Raw genomic sequence first — 16,227 nt, forward strand, 5'->3', positions numbered from 1 at the left:
TTTAAAGTATTAAGGGGGCACCCGGATTTGAACCAGGGACCTCTTGATTTGCAGTCAAATGCTCTACCACTGAGCTATACCCCCTTGTTGTACTATCTGGAAGTGGATGGACTAGAAACTGCTGCTGTGGATCTCATCAGAACGGCTTCCTCTTTTATAGGCTCTCTATACCACCTGCTGATTTATTAGTCACAGGGTCTAGGACACAGCCTGACTCATGCCCCTGGCTACAAGCTGATGGACACACTCAACACACCTGATGCTTCACTATTCACACCAAAATACATAGCATGACAGCAGGTCCTAGGCCAAGGGTGCCAATTCACTCTCAAGCTTACTCTTGCTTCACTAGTCACAGGGACTGCTATGGAGACCGGCTGCTGGTCCTTTCACACAACCCTCTTACGGACGCAGATAAAACCTAAAACTCTTTTTAATTAGTGGTTTTTCTGTGACATACTTTCAAGAAATCTCCAGAAATTGAAATAAGTAACAGAGAATTTTTTTTTTGTTCCTTAAAAGGAGAAGTGGGAAGCAGGACTTGAGCTGGGGACCTCTTGATCTGCAGTCACATACTTTACTGCTGAGCTATACACATCCTCTTTTCCTGAAATATGCCTTCACACACACCTTATTACTGCGAGCAGCAGGCTGTAGAGTGCAGACGTCACATATAATACCATGGACTCTGACTAGCACTGAGTTATACCTACTCTGGGATTCCAGCTGTGGGACTAGCTTACTCTCTTGTCTACTCACCATGCTGGAAGTGAGAATGAGTCTTACTCTCTTCTGCAATCACTCTGTGCCCTAAATTTCAGTCTTAGTCTCTCGTCTGCTCACTCTCTGCAGGAAGTGTGCAAAGCTGTCAGTGACCAGGCCAGTCTAAGCCTCCTAGCTCATTTAAAAATCCACTGCCTCAGACATTGACAGAACACAACTCTAGTGAGGAAAGACTTCTTTTTAACAGTGCTTTGGTTAGCAGTACCATACAACTCTCACACAGTCACTATCTCTTCTAATCGATGCAAGTTCACATCGATGTCTTTTAAAATGCAATTTCTGTGTCCCTCACGTGGTAATGTCTTTAACAATGCTATATCTTTGTTTTATGGTAAAACAATTTGATATGGTATACATATTGGACCAGTCTTACTGTACATTCTAGTAACGGTAAGCTGGCGTGATACTAGTGAAACACACTGGAAACAGTACACAGGCCAGTCACAGTGTACCAGCATTTGGGTCCAGTTTTGTCTAGCCGACGTTACCTTGCATACTAATTACAGTAAATAGGTGTGCTACTGGAGAAAGACACAAGTAACAGCATGCAGGCATTTGTTTCTTACACATATTACTATCAGTAAGCACACATGCTACTGTCCAAACTCAGTTCTAAAACTGCAGAGACTTCTGTTACAGTATAAGGACATTTGTGAAAGCATTACGGGCATACAGTGTCCACACACTCACATCTTTGCTGCTGTACAGGCACACAGTGTTTCTTAAAGCACAACAAATCAGCTGTGCTGTGGTAAATACAGTGGAATTTAGAAACTCGTGATTTGTTTACCTATGTATTTTTTCTTTGCACCTGCAATTTCTGCTATATGCTCAATTATTAGAAGCAATGCTTGTTAATAAATCCATGCCGTAAAACATTATCTGTGTGCTGCACACTACAGAATGTAGAAAGATGTATTAAAGTACACAGTATCATGCTGTGTACGCAAATTTCAATTTGTCCCTGTGTGCCAATGTACGAACTCTTGTTTTACTCGAATTGATCCATGGTGCAGTTACTGGGCGTGAGTGTGAAAACTGTTAATTTTCGCACAACAGTCTTAAGGATGCACATAAAACTTTGAGCTATTTTGTTTAAATAGTCGTTTTAGTGTGAAATACTTTCAATAAATCCCCAAGAATTGTAGAAAGTGATATAGAAAGAAATTGAAAGCTTCTTTCATGTGTGAAGGGGGCACCCAGATTGATCCATGGTGCAGTTACTGGGTGTGAGTGTGAAAACTGTTAATTTTCAACAAGAGTCATAAGGATGCACATAAAACTTTGAGCTATTTTGCTTAATTAGTCGTTTTAGTGTGACATACTTTCAAAAAAACCCCAAGAATTGACAAAAGCGATACAGAAAGAAATTGACAGCTTCTTTAAAGTATTAAGGGGGCACCCGGATTTGAACCAGGGACCTCTTGATCTGCAGTCAAATGCTCTACCACTGAGCTATACCCCCTTGTTGTACTATCTGGAAGTGGATGGACTAGAAACTGCTGCTGTGGATCTCATCAGAACGGCTTCCTCTTTTATAGGCTCTCTATACCACCTGCTGATTTATTAGTCACAGGGTCTGGGACACAGCCTGACTCATGCCCCTGGCTACAAGCTGATGGACACACTCAACACACCTGATGCTTCACTATTCACACCAAAATACATAGCATGACAGCAGGTCCTAGGCCAAGGGTGCCAATTCACTCTCAAGCTTACTCTTGCTTCACTAGTCACAGGGACTGCTATGGAGACCGGCTGCTGGTCCTTTCACACAACCCTCTTACGGACGCAGATAAAACCTAAAACTCTTTTTAATTAGTGGTTTTTCTGTGACATACTTTCAAGAAATCTCCAGAAATTGAAATAAGTAACAGAGAATATTTTTTTTGTTCCTTAAAAGGAGAAGTGGGAAGCAAGACTTGAACTGGGGACCTCTTGTTCTGCAGTCACATACTTTACTGCTGAGCTATACACATCCTCTTTTCCTGAAATATGCCTTCACACACACCTTATTACTGCGAGCAGCAGGCTGTAGAGTGCAGACGTCACATATAATACCATGGACTCTGACTAGCACTGAGTTATACCTACTCTGGGATTCCAGCTGTGGGACTAGCTTACTCTCTTGTCTACTCACCATGCTGGAAGTGAGAGTGAGTCTTACTCTCTTCTGCAATCACTCTGTGCCCTAAATTTCAGTCTTAGTCTCTCGTCTGCTCACTCTCTGCAGTAAGTGTGCAAAGCTGTCAGTGACTCAGCCAGTCTAAGCCTCCTAGCTCATTTAAAAATCCACTGCCTCAGACATTGACAGAACACAACTCTAGTGAGGAAAGACTTCTTTTTAACAGTGCTTTGGTTAGCAGTACCATACAACTCTCACACAGTCACTATCTCTTCTAATCGATGCAAGTTCACATAGATGTCTTTTAAAATGCAATTTCTGTGTCCCTCACGTGGTAATGTCTTTAACAATGCTATATCTTTGTTTTATGGTAAAACAATTTGATATGGTATACATATTGGACCAGTCTTACTGTACATTCTAGTAACGGTAAGCTGGCGTGATACTAGTGAAACACACTGGAAACAGTACACAGGCCAGTCACAGTGTACCAGCATTTGGGTCCAGTTTTGTCTAGCCGACGTTACCTTACATACTAATTACAGTAAATAGGTGTGCTACTGGAGAAAGACACAAGTAACAGCATGCAGGCATTTGTTTCTTACACATATTACTATCAGTAAGCACACATGCTACTGTCCAAACTCAGTTCTAAAACTGCAGAGACTTCTGTTACAGTATAAGGACATTTGTGAAAGCATTACGGGCATACAGTGTCCACACACTCACATCTTTGCTGCTGTACAGGCACACAGTGTTTCTTAAAGCACAACAAATCAGCTGTGCTGTGGTAAATACAGGGTGAATTTAGAAACTTGTGATTTGTTTACCTATGTATTTTTTCTTTGCACCTGCAATTTCTGCTATATGCTCAATTATTAGAAGCAATGCTTGTTAATAAATCCATGCCGTAAAACATTATCTGTGTCCTGCACACTACAGAATGTAGAAAGATGTATTAAAGTACACAGTATCATGCTGTGTACACAAATTTCAATTTGTCCCTGTGTGCCAATGTACGAACTCTTGTTTTACTCGAATTGATCCATGGTGCAGTTACTGGGCGTGAGTGTGAAAACTGTTAATTTTCGCACAACAGTCTTAAGGATGCACATAAAACTTTGAGCTATTTTGTTTAAATAGTCGTTTTAGTGTGAAATACTTTCAATAAATCCCCAAGAATTGTAGAAAGTGATATAGAAAGAAATTGAAAGCTTCTTTCATGTGTGAAGGGGGCACCCAGATTGATCCATGGTGCAGTTACTGGGTGTGAGTGTGAAAACTGTTAATTTTCAACAAGAGTCATAAGGATGCACATAAAACTTTGAGCTATTTTGCTTAATTAGTCGTTTTAGTGTGACATACTTTCAAAAAATCCCCAAGAATTGACAAAAGCGATACAGAAAGAAATTGACAGCTTCTTTAAAGTATTAAGGGGGCACCCGGATTTGAACCAGGGACCTCTTGATCTGCAGTCAAATGCTCTACCACTGAGCTATACCCCCTTGTTATACTATCTGGAAGTGGATGGACTAGAAACTGCTGCTGTGGATCTCATCAGAACGGCTTCCTCTTTTATAGGCTCTCTATACCACCTGCTGATTTATTAGTCACAGGGTCTGGGACACAGCCTTACTCATGCCCCTGGCTACAAGCTGATGGACACACTCAACACACCTGATGCTTCACTATTCACACCAAAATACATAGCATGACAGCAGGTCCTAGGCCAAGGGTGCCAATTCACTCTCAAGCTTACTCTTGCTTCACTAGTCACAGGGACTGCTATGGAGACCGGCTGCTGGTCCTTTCACACAACCCTCTTACGGACGCAGATAAAACCTAAAACTCTTTTTAATTAGTGGTTTTTCTGTGACATACTTTCAAGAAATCTCCAGAAATTGAAATAAGTAACAGAGAATTTTTTTTTTGTTACTTAAAAGGAGAAGTGGGAAGCAAGACTTGAACTGGGGACCTCTTGATCTGCAGTTACATACTTTACTGCTGAGCTATACACATCCTCTTTTCCCTGAAATATGCCTTCACACACACCTTATTACTGCGAGCAGCAGGCTGTAGAGTGCAGACGTCACATATAATACCATGGACTCTGACTAGCACTGAGTTATACCTACTCTGGGATTCCAGCTGTGGGACTAGCTTACTGTCTTGTCTACTCACCATGCTGGAAGTGAGAGTGAGTCTTACTCTCTTCTGCAATCACTCTGTGCCCTAAATTTCAGTCTTAGTCTCTCGTCTGCTCACTCTCTGCAGTAAGTGTGCAAAGCTGTCAATGACTCAGCCAGTCTAAGCCTCCTAGCTCATTTAAAAATCCACTGCCTCAGACATTGACAGAACACAACTCTAGTGAGGAAAGACTTCTTTTTAACAGTGCTTTGGTTAGCAGTACCATACAACTCTCACACAGTCACTATCTCTTCTAATCGATGCAAGTTCACATAGATGTCTTTTATAATGCAATTTCTGTGTCCCTCACGTGGTAATGTCTTTAACAATGCTATATCTTTGTTTTATGGTAAAACAATTTGATATGGTATACATATTGGACCAGTCTTACTGTACATTCTAGTAACGGTAAGCTGGCGTGATACTAGTGAAACACACTGGAAACAGTACACAGGCCAGTCACAGTGTACCAGCATTTGGGTCCAGTTTTGTCTAGCCGACGTTACCTTACATACTAATTACAGTAAATAGGTGTGCTACTGGAGAAAGACACAAGTAACAGCATGCAGGCATTTGTTTCTTACACATATTACTATCAGTAAGCACACATGCTACTGTCCAAACTCAGTTCTAAAACTGCAGAGACTTCTGTTACAGTATAAGGACATTTGTGAAAGCATTACGGGCATACAGTGTCCACACACTCACATCTTTGCTGCTGTACAGGCACACAGTGTTTCTTAAAGCACAACAAATCAGCTGTGCTGTGGTAAATACAGTGGAATTTAGAAACTTGTGATTTGTTTACCTATGTATTTTTTCTTTGCACCTGCAATTTCTGCTATATGCTCAATTATTAGAAGCAATGCTTGTTAATAAATCCATGCCGTAAAACATTATCTGTGTGCTGCACACTACAGAATGTAGAAAGATGTATTAAAGTACACAGTATCATGCTGTGTACGCAAATTTCAATTTGTCCCTGTGTGCCAATGTACGAACTCTTGTTTTACTCGAATTGATCCATGGTGCAGTTACTGGGCGTGAGTGTGAAAACTGTTAATTTTCGCACAACAGTCTTAAGGATGCACATAAAACTTTGAGCTATTTTGTTTAAATAGTCGTTTTAGTGTGAAATACTTTCAATAAATCCCCAAGAATTGTAGAAAGTGATATAGAAAGAAATTGAAAGCTTCTTTCATGTGTGAAGGGGGCACCCAGATTGATCCATGGTGCAGTTACTGGGTGTGAGTGTGAAAACTGTTAATTTTCAACAAGAGTCATAAGGATGCACATAAAACTTTGAGCTATTTTGCTTAATTAGTCGTTTTAGTGTGACATACTTTCAAAAAAACCCCAAGAATTGACAAAAGCGATACAGAAAGAAATTGACAGCTTCTTTAAAGTATTAAGGGGGCACCCGGATTTGAACCAGGGACCTCTTGATCTGCAGTCAAATGCTCTACCACTGAGCTATACCCCCTTGTTGTACTATCTGGAAGTGGATGGACTAGAAACTGCTGCTGTGGATCTCATCAGAACGGCTTCCTCTTTTATAGGCTCTCTATACCACCTGCTGATTTATTAGTCACAGGGTCTGGGACACAGCCTGACTCATGCCCCTGGCTACAAGCTGATGGACACACTCAACACACCTGATGCTTCACTATTCACACCAAAATACATAGCATGACAGCAGGTCCTAGGCCAAGGGTGCCAATTCACTCTCAAGCTTACTCTTGCTTCACTAGTCACAGGGACTGCTATGGAGACCGGCTGCTGGTCCTTTCACACAACCCTCTTACGGACGCAGATAAAACCTAAAACTCTTTTTAATTAGTGGTTTTTCTGTGACATACTTTCAAGAAATCTCCAGAAATTGAAATAAGTAACAGAGAATATTTTTTTTGTTCCTTAAAAGGAGAAGTGGGAAGCAAGACTTGAACTGGGGACCTCTTGTTCTGCAGTCACATACTTTACTGCTGAGCTATACACATCCTCTTTTCCTGAAATATGCTTTCACACACACCTTATTACTGCGAGCAGCAGGCTGTAGAGTGCAGACGTCACATATAATACCATGGACTCTGACTAGCACTGAGTTATACCTACTCTGGGATTCCAGCTGTGGGACTAGCTTACTCTCTTGTCTACTCACCATGCTGGAAGTGAGAGTGAGTCTTACTCTCTTCTGCAATCACTCTGTGCCCTAAATTTCAGTCTTAGTCTCTCGTCTGCTCACTCTCTGCAGTAAGTGTGCAAAGCTGTCAGTGACTCAGCCAGTCTAAGCCTCCTAGCTCATTTAAAAATCCACTGCCTCAGACATTGACAGAACACAACTCTAGTGAGGAAAGACTTCTTTTTAACAGTGCTTTGGTTAGCAGTACCATACAACTCTCACACAGTCACTATCTCTTCTAATCGATGCAAGTTCACATAGATGTCTTTTAAAATGCAATTTCTGTGTCCCTCACGTGGTAATGTCTTTAACAATGCTATATCTTTGTTTTATGGTAAAACAATTTGATATGGTATACATATTGGACCAGTCTTACTGTACATTCTAGTAACGGTAAGCTGGCGTGATACTAGTGAAACACACTGGAAACAGTACACAGGCCAGTCACAGTGTACCAGCATTTGGGTCCAGTTTTGTCTAGCCGACGTTACCTTACATACTAATTACAGTAAATAGGTGTGCTACTGGAGAAAGACACAAGTAACAGCATGCAGGCATTTGTTTCTTACACATATTACTATCAGTAAGCACACATGCTACTGTCCAAACTCAGTTCTAAAACTGCAGAGACTTCTGTTACAGTATAAGGACATTTGTGAAAGCATTACGGGCATACAGTGTCCACACACTCACATCTTTGCTGCTGTACAGGCACACAGTGTTTCTTAAAGCACAACAAATCAGCTGTGCTGTGGTAAATACAGTGGAATTTAGAAACTTGTGATTTGTTTACCTATGTATTTTTTCTTTGCACCTGCAATTTCTGCTATATGCTCAATTATTAGAAGCAATGCTTGTTAATAAATCCATGCCGTAAAACATTATCTGTGTCCTGCACACTACAGAATGTAGAAAGATGTATTAAAGTACACAGTATCATGCTGTGTACACAAATTTCAATTTGTCCCTGTGTGCCAATGTACGAACTCTTGTTTTACTCGAATTGATCCATGGTGCAGTTACTGGGCGTGAGTGTGAAAACTGTTAATTTTCGCACAACAGTCTTAAGGATGCACATAAAACTTTGAGCTATTTTGTTTAAATAGTCGTTTTAGTGTGAAATACTTTCAATAAATCCCCAAGAATTGTAGAAAGTGATATAGAAAGAAATTGAAAGCTTCTTTCATGTGTGAAGGGGGCACCCAGATTGATCCATGGTGCAGTTACTGGGTGTGAGTGTGAAAACTGTTAATTTTCAACAAGAGTCATAAGGATGCACATAAAACTTTGAGCTATTTTGCTTAATTAGTCGTTTTAGTGTGACATACTTTCAAAAAATCCCCAAGAATTGACAAAAGCGATACAGAAAGAAATTGACAGCTTCTTTAAAGTATTAAGGGGGCACCCGGATTTGAACCAGGGACCTCTTGATCTGCAGTCAAATGCTCTACCACTGAGCTATACCCCCTTGTTATACTATCTGGAAGTGGATGGACTAGAAACTGCTGCTGTGGATCTCATCAGAACGGCTTCCTCTTTTATAGGCTCTCTATACCACCTGCTGATTTATTAGTCACAGGGTCTGGGACACAGCCTTACTCATGCCCCTGGCTACAAGCTGATGGACACACTCAACACACCTGATGCTTCACTATTCACACCAAAATACATAGCATGACAGCAGGTCCTAGGCCAAGGGTGCCAATTCACTCTCAAGCTTACTCTTGCTTCACTAGTCACAGGGACTGCTATGGAGACCGGCTGCTGGTCCTTTCACACAACCCTCTTACGGACGCAGATAAAACCTAAAACTCTTTTTAATTAGTGGTTTTTCTGTGACATACTTTCAAGAAATCTCCAGAAATTGAAATAAGTAACAGAGAATTTTTTTTTTGTTACTTAAAAGGAGAAGTGGGAAGCAAGACTTGAACTGGGGACCTCTTGATCTGCAGTTACATACTTTACTGCTGAGCTATACACATCCTCTTTTCCCTGAAATATGCCTTCACACACACCTTATTACTGCGAGCAGCAGGCTGTAGAGTGCAGACGTCACATATAATACCATGGACTCTGACTAGCACTGAGTTATACCTACTCTGGGATTCCAGCTGTGGGACTAGCTTACTGTCTTGTCTACTCACCATGCTGGAAGTGAGAGTGAGTCTTACTCTCTTCTGCAATCACTCTGTGCCCTAAATTTCAGTCTTAGTCTCTCGTCTGCTCACTCTCTGCAGTAAGTGTGCAAAGCTGTCAATGACTCAGCCAGTCTAAGCCTCCTAGCTCATTTAAAAATCCACTGCCTCAGACATTGACAGAACACAACTCTAGTGAGGAAAGACTTCTTTTTAACAGTGCTTTGGTTAGCAGTACCATACAACTCTCACACAGTCACTATCTCTTCTAATCGATGCAAGTTCACATAGATGTCTTTTATAATGCAATTTCTGTGTCCCTCACGTGGTAATGTCTTTAACAATGCTATATCTTTGTTTTATGGTAAAACAATTTGATATGGTATACATATTGGACCAGTCTTACTGTACATTCTAGTAACGGTAAGCTGGCGTGATACTAGTGAAACACACTGGAAACAGTACACAGGCCAGTCACAGTGTACCAGCATTTGGGTCCAGTTTTGTCTAGCCGACGTTACCTTACATACTAATTACAGTAAATAGGTGTGCTACTGGAGAAAGACACAAGTAACAGCATGCAGGCATTTGTTTCTTACACATATTACTATCAGTAAGCACACATGCTACTGTCCAAACTCAGTTCTAAAACTGCAGAGACTTCTGTTACAGTATAAGGACATTTGTGAAAGCATTACGGGCATACAGTGTCCACACACTCACATCTTTGCTGCTGTACAGGCACACAGTGTTTCTTAAAGCACAACAAATCAGCTGTGCTGTGGTAAATACAGTGGAATTTAGAAACTTGTGATTTGTTTACCTATGTATTTTTTCTTTGCACCTGCGATTTCTGCTATATGCTCAATTATTAGAAGCAATGCTTGTTAATAAATCCATGCCGTAAAACATTATCTGTGTGCTGCACACTACAGAATGTAGAAAGATGTATTAAAGTACACAGTATCATGCTGTGTACACAAATTTCAATTTGTCCCTGTGTGCCAATGTACGAACTCTTGTTTTACTCGAATTGATCCATGGTGCAGTTACTGGGCGTGAGTGTGAAAACTGTTAATTTTCGCACAACAGTCTTAAGGATGCACATAAAACTTTGAGCTATTTTGTTTAAATCGTCGTCTTAGTGTGAAATACTTTCAATAAATCCCCAAGAATTGTAGAAAGTGATATAGAAAGAAATTGAAAGCTTCTTTCATGTGTGAAGGGGGCACCCAGATTGATCCATGGTGCCGTTACTGGGTGTGAGTGTGAAAACTGTTAATTTTCAACGAGTCATAAGGATGCACATAAAACTTTGAGCTATTTTGCTCAATTAGTCGTTTTAGTGTGACATACTTTCAAAAAATCCCCAAGAATTGAAAAAAGCGATACAGAAAGAAATTGACAGCTTCTTTAAAGTATTAAGGGGGCACCCGGATTTGAACCAGGGACCTCTTGATCTGCAGTCAAATGCTCTACCACTGAGCTATACCCCCTTGTTGTACTATCTGGAAGTGGATGGACTAGAAACTGCTGCTGTGGATCTCATCAGAACAGCTTCCTCTTTTATAGGCTCTCTATACCACCTGCTGATTTATTAGTCACAGGGTCTGGGACACAGCCTGACTCATGCCCCTGGCTACAAGCTGATGGACACACTCAACACACCTGATGCTTCACTATTCACACCAAAATACATAGCATGACAGCAGGTCCTAGGCCAAGGGTGCCAATTCACTCTCAAGCTTACTCTTGCTTCACTAGTCACAGGGACTGCTATGGAGACCGGCTGCTGGTCCTTTCACACAACCCTCTTACGGACTCAGATAAAACCTAAAACTCTTTTTAATTAGTGGTTTTTCTGTGACATACTTTCAAGAAATCTCCAGAAATTGAAATAAGTAACAGAGAATTTTTTTTTTGTTCCTTAAAAGGAGAAGTGGGAAGCAAGACTTGAACTGGGGACCTTTTGATCTGCAATCACATACTTTACTGCTGAGCTATACACATCCTCTTTACCTGAAATATGCCTTCACACACACCTTATTACTGCGAGCAGCAGGCTGTAGAGTGCAGACGTCACATATAATACCATGGACTCTGACTAGCACTGAGTTATACCTACTCTGGGATTCCAGCTGTGGGACTAGCTTACTCTCTTGTCTACTCACCATGCTGGAAGTGAGAGTGAGTCTTACTCTCTTCTGCAATCACTCTGTGCCCTAAATTTCAGTCTTAGTCTCTCGTCTGCTCACTCTCTGCAGTAAGTGTGCAAAGCTGTCAGTGACTCAGCCAGTCTAAGCCTCCTAGCTCATTTAAAAATCCACTGCCTCAGACATTGACAGAACACAACTCTAGTGAGGAAAGACTTCTTTTTAACAGTGCTTTGGTTAGCAGTACCATACAACTCTCACACAGTCACTATCTCTTCTAATCGATGCAAGTTCACATAGATGTCTTTTAAAATGCAATTTCTGTGTCCCTCACGTGGTAATGTCTTTAACAATGCTATATCTTTGTTTTATGGTAAAACAATTTGATATGGTATACATATTGGACCAGTCTTACTGTACATTCTAGTAACTGTAAGCTGGCGTGATAACAGTGAAACACACTGGAAACAGTACACAGGCCAGTCACAGTGTACCAGCATTTGGGTCCAGTTTTGTCTAGCCGACGTTACCTTACATATAATTACAGTAAATAGGTGTGCTACTGGAGAAAGACACAAGTAACAGCATGCAGGCATTTGTTTCTTACACATATTACTATCAGTAAGCACACATGCTACTGTCCAAACTCAGTTCTAAAACTGCAGAGACTTCTGTTACAGTATAAGGACATTTGTGAAAGCATTACTGGCATACAGTGTCCACACACTCACATCTTTGCTGCTGTACAGGCACACAGTGTTTCTTAAAGCACAACAAATCAGCTGTGCTGTGGTAAATACAGTGGAATTTAGAAACTTGTGATTTGTTTACCTATGTATTTTTTCTTTGCACCTGCAATTTCTGCTATATGCTCAATTATTAGAAGCAATGCTTGTTAATAAATCCATGCCGTAAAACATTATCTGTGTGCTGCACACTACAGAATGTAGAAAGATGTATTAAAGTACACAGTATCATGCTGTGTACACAAATTTCAATTTGTCCCTGTGTGCCAATGTACGAACTCTTGTTTTACTCGAATTGATCCATGGTGCAGTTACTGGGCGTGAGTGTGAAAACTGTTAATTTTCGCACAACAGTCTTAAGGATGCACATAAAACTTTGAGCTATTTTGTTTAAATTGTCGTTTTAGTGTGAAATACTTTCAATAAATCCCCAAGAATTGTAGAAAGTGATATAGAAAGAAATTGAAAGCTTCTTTCATGTGTGAAGGGGGCACCCAGATTGATCCATGGTGCAGTTACTGGGTGTGAGTGTGAAAACTGTTAATTTTCAAAAAGAGTCATAAGGATGCACATACAACTTTGAGCTATTTTGCTTAATTAGTCGTTTTAGTGTGACATACTTTCAAAAATCCCCAAGAATTGAAAAAAGCGATACAGAAAGAAATTGACAGCTTCTTTAAAGTATTAAGGGGGCACCCGGATTTGAACCAGAGACCTCTTGATCTGCAGTCAAATGCTCTACCACTGAGCTATACCCCCTTGTTGTACTATCTGGAAGTGGATGGACTAGAAACTGCTGCTGTGGATCTCATCAGAACGGCTTCCTCTTTTATAGGCTCTCTATACCACCTGCTGATTTATTAGTCACAGGGTCTGGGACACAGCCTGACTCATGCTCCTGGCTACAAGCTGATGGACACACTCAACACACCTGATGCTTCACTATTCACACCAAAATACATAGCATGACAGCAGGTCCTAGGCCAAGGGTGCCAATTCACTCTCAAGCTTACTCTTGCTTCACTAGTCACAGGGACTGCTATGGAGACCGGCTGCTGGTCCTTTCACACAACCCTCTTACGGACGCAGAGAAAACCTAAAACTCTTTTTAATTAGTGGTTTTTCTGTGACATACTTTCAAGAAATCTCCAGAAATTGAAATAAGTAACAGAGAATTTTTTTTTTGTTCCTTAAAAGGAGAAGTGGGAAGCAAGACTTGAACTGGGGACCTCTTGATCTGCAGTCACATACTTTACTGCTGAGCTATACACATCCTCTTTTCCTGAAATATGCCTTCACACACACCTTATTACTGCGAGCAGCAGGCTGTAGAGTGCAGACGTCACATATAATACCATGGACTCTGACTAGCACTGAGTTATACCTACTCTGGGATTCCAGCTGTGGGACTAGCTTACTCTCTTGTCTACTCACCATGCTGGAAGTGAGAGTGAGTCTTACTCTCTTCTGCAATCACTCTGTGCCCTAAATTTCAGTCTTAGTCTCTCGTCTGCTCACTCTCTGCAGTAAGTGTGCAAAGCTGTCAGTGACTCAGCCAGTCTAAGCCTCCTAGCTCATTTAAAAATCCACTGCCTCAGACATTGACAGAACACAACTCTAGTGAGGAAAACTTCTTTTTAACAGTGCTTTGGTTAGCAGTACCATACAACTCTCACACAGTCACTATCTCTTCTAATCGATGCAAGTTCACATAGATGTCTTTTAAAAGGCAATTTCTGTGTCCCTCACGTGGTAATGTCTTTAACAATGCTATATCTTTGTTTTATGGTAAAACAATTTGATATGGTATACATATTGGACCAGTCTTACTGTACATTGTAGTAACGGTAAGCTGGCGTGATACTAGTGAAACACACTGGAAACAGTACACAGGCCAGTCACAGTGTACCAGCATTTGGGTCCAGTTTTGTCTAGCCGACGTTACCTTACATACTAATTACAGTAAATAGGTGTGCTACTGGAGAAAGACACAAGTAACAGCATGCAGGCATTTGTTTCTTACACATATTACTATCAGTAAGCACACATGCTACTGTCCAAACTCAGTTCTAAAACTGCAGAGACTTCTGTTACAGTATAAGGACATTTGTGAAAGCATTACGGGCATACAGTGTCCACACACTCACATCTTTGCTGCTGTAAAGGCACACAGTGTTTCTTAAAGCACAACAAATCAGCTGTGCTGTGGTAAATACAGTGGAATTTAGAAACTTGTGATTTGTTTACCTATGTATTTTTTCTTTGCACCTGCAATTTCTGCTATATGCTCAATTATTAGAAGCAATGCTTGTTAATAAATCCATGCCGTAAAACATTATCTGTGTGCTGCACACTACAGAATGTAGAAAGATGTATTAAAGTACACAGTATCATGCTGTGTACACAAATTTCAATTTGTCCCTGTGTGCCAATGTACGAACTCTTGTTTTACTCGAATTGATCCATGGTGCAGTTACTGGGCGTGAGTGTGAAAACTGTTAATTTTCGCACAACAGTCTTAAGGATGCACATAAAACTTTAAGCTATTTTGTTTAAATCGTCGTTTTAGTGTGAAATACTTTCAATAAATCCCCAAGAATTGTAGAAAGTGATATAGAAAGAAATTGAAAGCTTCTTTCATGTGTGAAGGGGCCACCCAGATTGATCCATGGTGCAGTTACTGGGTGTGAGTGTGAAAACTGTTAATTTTCAACAAGAGTCATAAGGATGCACATAAAACTTTGAGCTATTTTGCTTAATTAGTCGTTTTAGTGTGACATACTTTCAAAAAATCCCCAAGAATTGAAAAAAGCGATACAGAAAGAAATTGACAGCTTCATTAAAGTATTAAGGGGGCACCCGGATTTGAACCAGGGACCTCTTGATCTGCAGTCAAATGCTCTACCACTGAGCTATACCCCCTTGTTGTACTATCTGGAAGTGGATGGACTAGAAACTGCTGCTGTGGATCTCATCAGAACGGCTTCCTCTTTTATAGGCTCTCTATACCACCTGCTGATTTATTAGTCACAGGGTCTGGGACACAGCCTGACTCATGCCCCTGGCTACAAGCTGATGGACACACTCAACACACCTGATGCTTCACTATTCACACCAAAATACATAGCATGACAGCAGGTCCTAGGCCAAGGGTGCCAATTCACTCTCAAGCTTACTCTTGCTTCACTAGTCACAGGGACTGCTATGGAGACCGGCTGCTGGTCCTTTCACACAACCCTCTTACGGACGCAGATAAAACCTAAAACTCTTTTTAATTAGTGGTTTTTCTGTGACATACTTTCAAGAAATCTCCAGAAATTGAAATAAGTAACAGAGAATTTTTTTTTTGTTCCTTAAAAGGAGAAGTGGGAAGCAAGACTTGAACTGGGGACCTCTTGATCTGCAGTCACATACTTTACTGCTGAGCTATACACATCCTCTTTTCCTGAAATATGCCTTCACACACACCTTATTACTGCGAGCAGCAGGCTGTAGAGTGCAGACGTCACATATAATACCATGGACTCTGACTAGCACTGAGTTATACCTACTCTGGGATTCCAGCTGTGGGACTAGCTTACTCTCTTGTCTACTCACCATGCTGGAAGTGAGAGTGAGTCTTACTCTCTTCTGCAATCACTCTGTGCCCTAAATTTCAGTCTTAGTCTCTCGTCTGCTCACTCTCTGCAGTAAGTGTGCAAAGCTGTCAGTGACTCAGCCAGTCTAAGCCTCCTAGCTCATTTAAAAATACACTGCCTCAGACATTGACAGAACACAACTCTAGTGAGGAAAACTTCTTTTTAACAGTGCTTTGGTTAGCAGTACCATACAACTCTCACACAGTCACTATCTCTTCTAATCGATGCAAGTTCACATAGATGTCTTTTAAAATGCAATTTCTGTGTCCCTCACGTGGTAA

General features: G+C 40.8%; 8 non-coding genes across 8 annotated transcripts; all 8 read right to left on the reverse strand.

Moving 5' to 3' along the window:
• Nucleotides 1–12: 12 nt before the first annotated feature.
• TRNAC-GCA (transfer RNA cysteine (anticodon GCA)) lies at nucleotides 13–84 on the reverse strand. The gene has a single exon. It is a non-coding gene; the product is annotated as a tRNA-Cys (tRNA).
• A 2,092-nt stretch (nucleotides 85–2,176) lies between these two features.
• Nucleotides 2,177–2,248, reverse strand: TRNAC-GCA (transfer RNA cysteine (anticodon GCA)). Its single transcript has one exon. It is a non-coding gene; the product is annotated as a tRNA-Cys (tRNA).
• A 2,093-nt stretch (nucleotides 2,249–4,341) lies between these two features.
• Nucleotides 4,342–4,413, reverse strand: TRNAC-GCA (transfer RNA cysteine (anticodon GCA)). The gene has a single exon. It is a non-coding gene; the product is annotated as a tRNA-Cys (tRNA).
• A 2,093-nt stretch (nucleotides 4,414–6,506) lies between these two features.
• On the reverse strand, nucleotides 6,507–6,578 carry TRNAC-GCA (transfer RNA cysteine (anticodon GCA)). Its single transcript has one exon. It is a non-coding gene; the product is annotated as a tRNA-Cys (tRNA).
• A 2,092-nt stretch (nucleotides 6,579–8,670) lies between these two features.
• On the reverse strand, nucleotides 8,671–8,742 carry TRNAC-GCA (transfer RNA cysteine (anticodon GCA)). The gene has a single exon. It is a non-coding gene; the product is annotated as a tRNA-Cys (tRNA).
• A 2,091-nt stretch (nucleotides 8,743–10,833) lies between these two features.
• On the reverse strand, nucleotides 10,834–10,905 carry TRNAC-GCA (transfer RNA cysteine (anticodon GCA)). The gene has a single exon. It is a non-coding gene; the product is annotated as a tRNA-Cys (tRNA).
• A 2,090-nt stretch (nucleotides 10,906–12,995) lies between these two features.
• Nucleotides 12,996–13,067, reverse strand: TRNAC-GCA (transfer RNA cysteine (anticodon GCA)). Its single transcript has one exon. It is a non-coding gene; the product is annotated as a tRNA-Cys (tRNA).
• Nucleotides 13,068–15,158: 2,091 nt separating this feature from the next.
• TRNAC-GCA (transfer RNA cysteine (anticodon GCA)) lies at nucleotides 15,159–15,230 on the reverse strand. Its single transcript has one exon. It is a non-coding gene; the product is annotated as a tRNA-Cys (tRNA).
• Nucleotides 15,231–16,227: the final 997 nt, after the last annotated feature.

This window comes from Pleurodeles waltl, chromosome 4_1 (assembly GCF_031143425.1).
Source record: "Pleurodeles waltl isolate 20211129_DDA chromosome 4_1, aPleWal1.hap1.20221129, whole genome shotgun sequence".
In the NCBI taxonomy this organism is placed as follows: Eukaryota; Metazoa; Chordata; class Amphibia; order Caudata; family Salamandridae; genus Pleurodeles; species Pleurodeles waltl.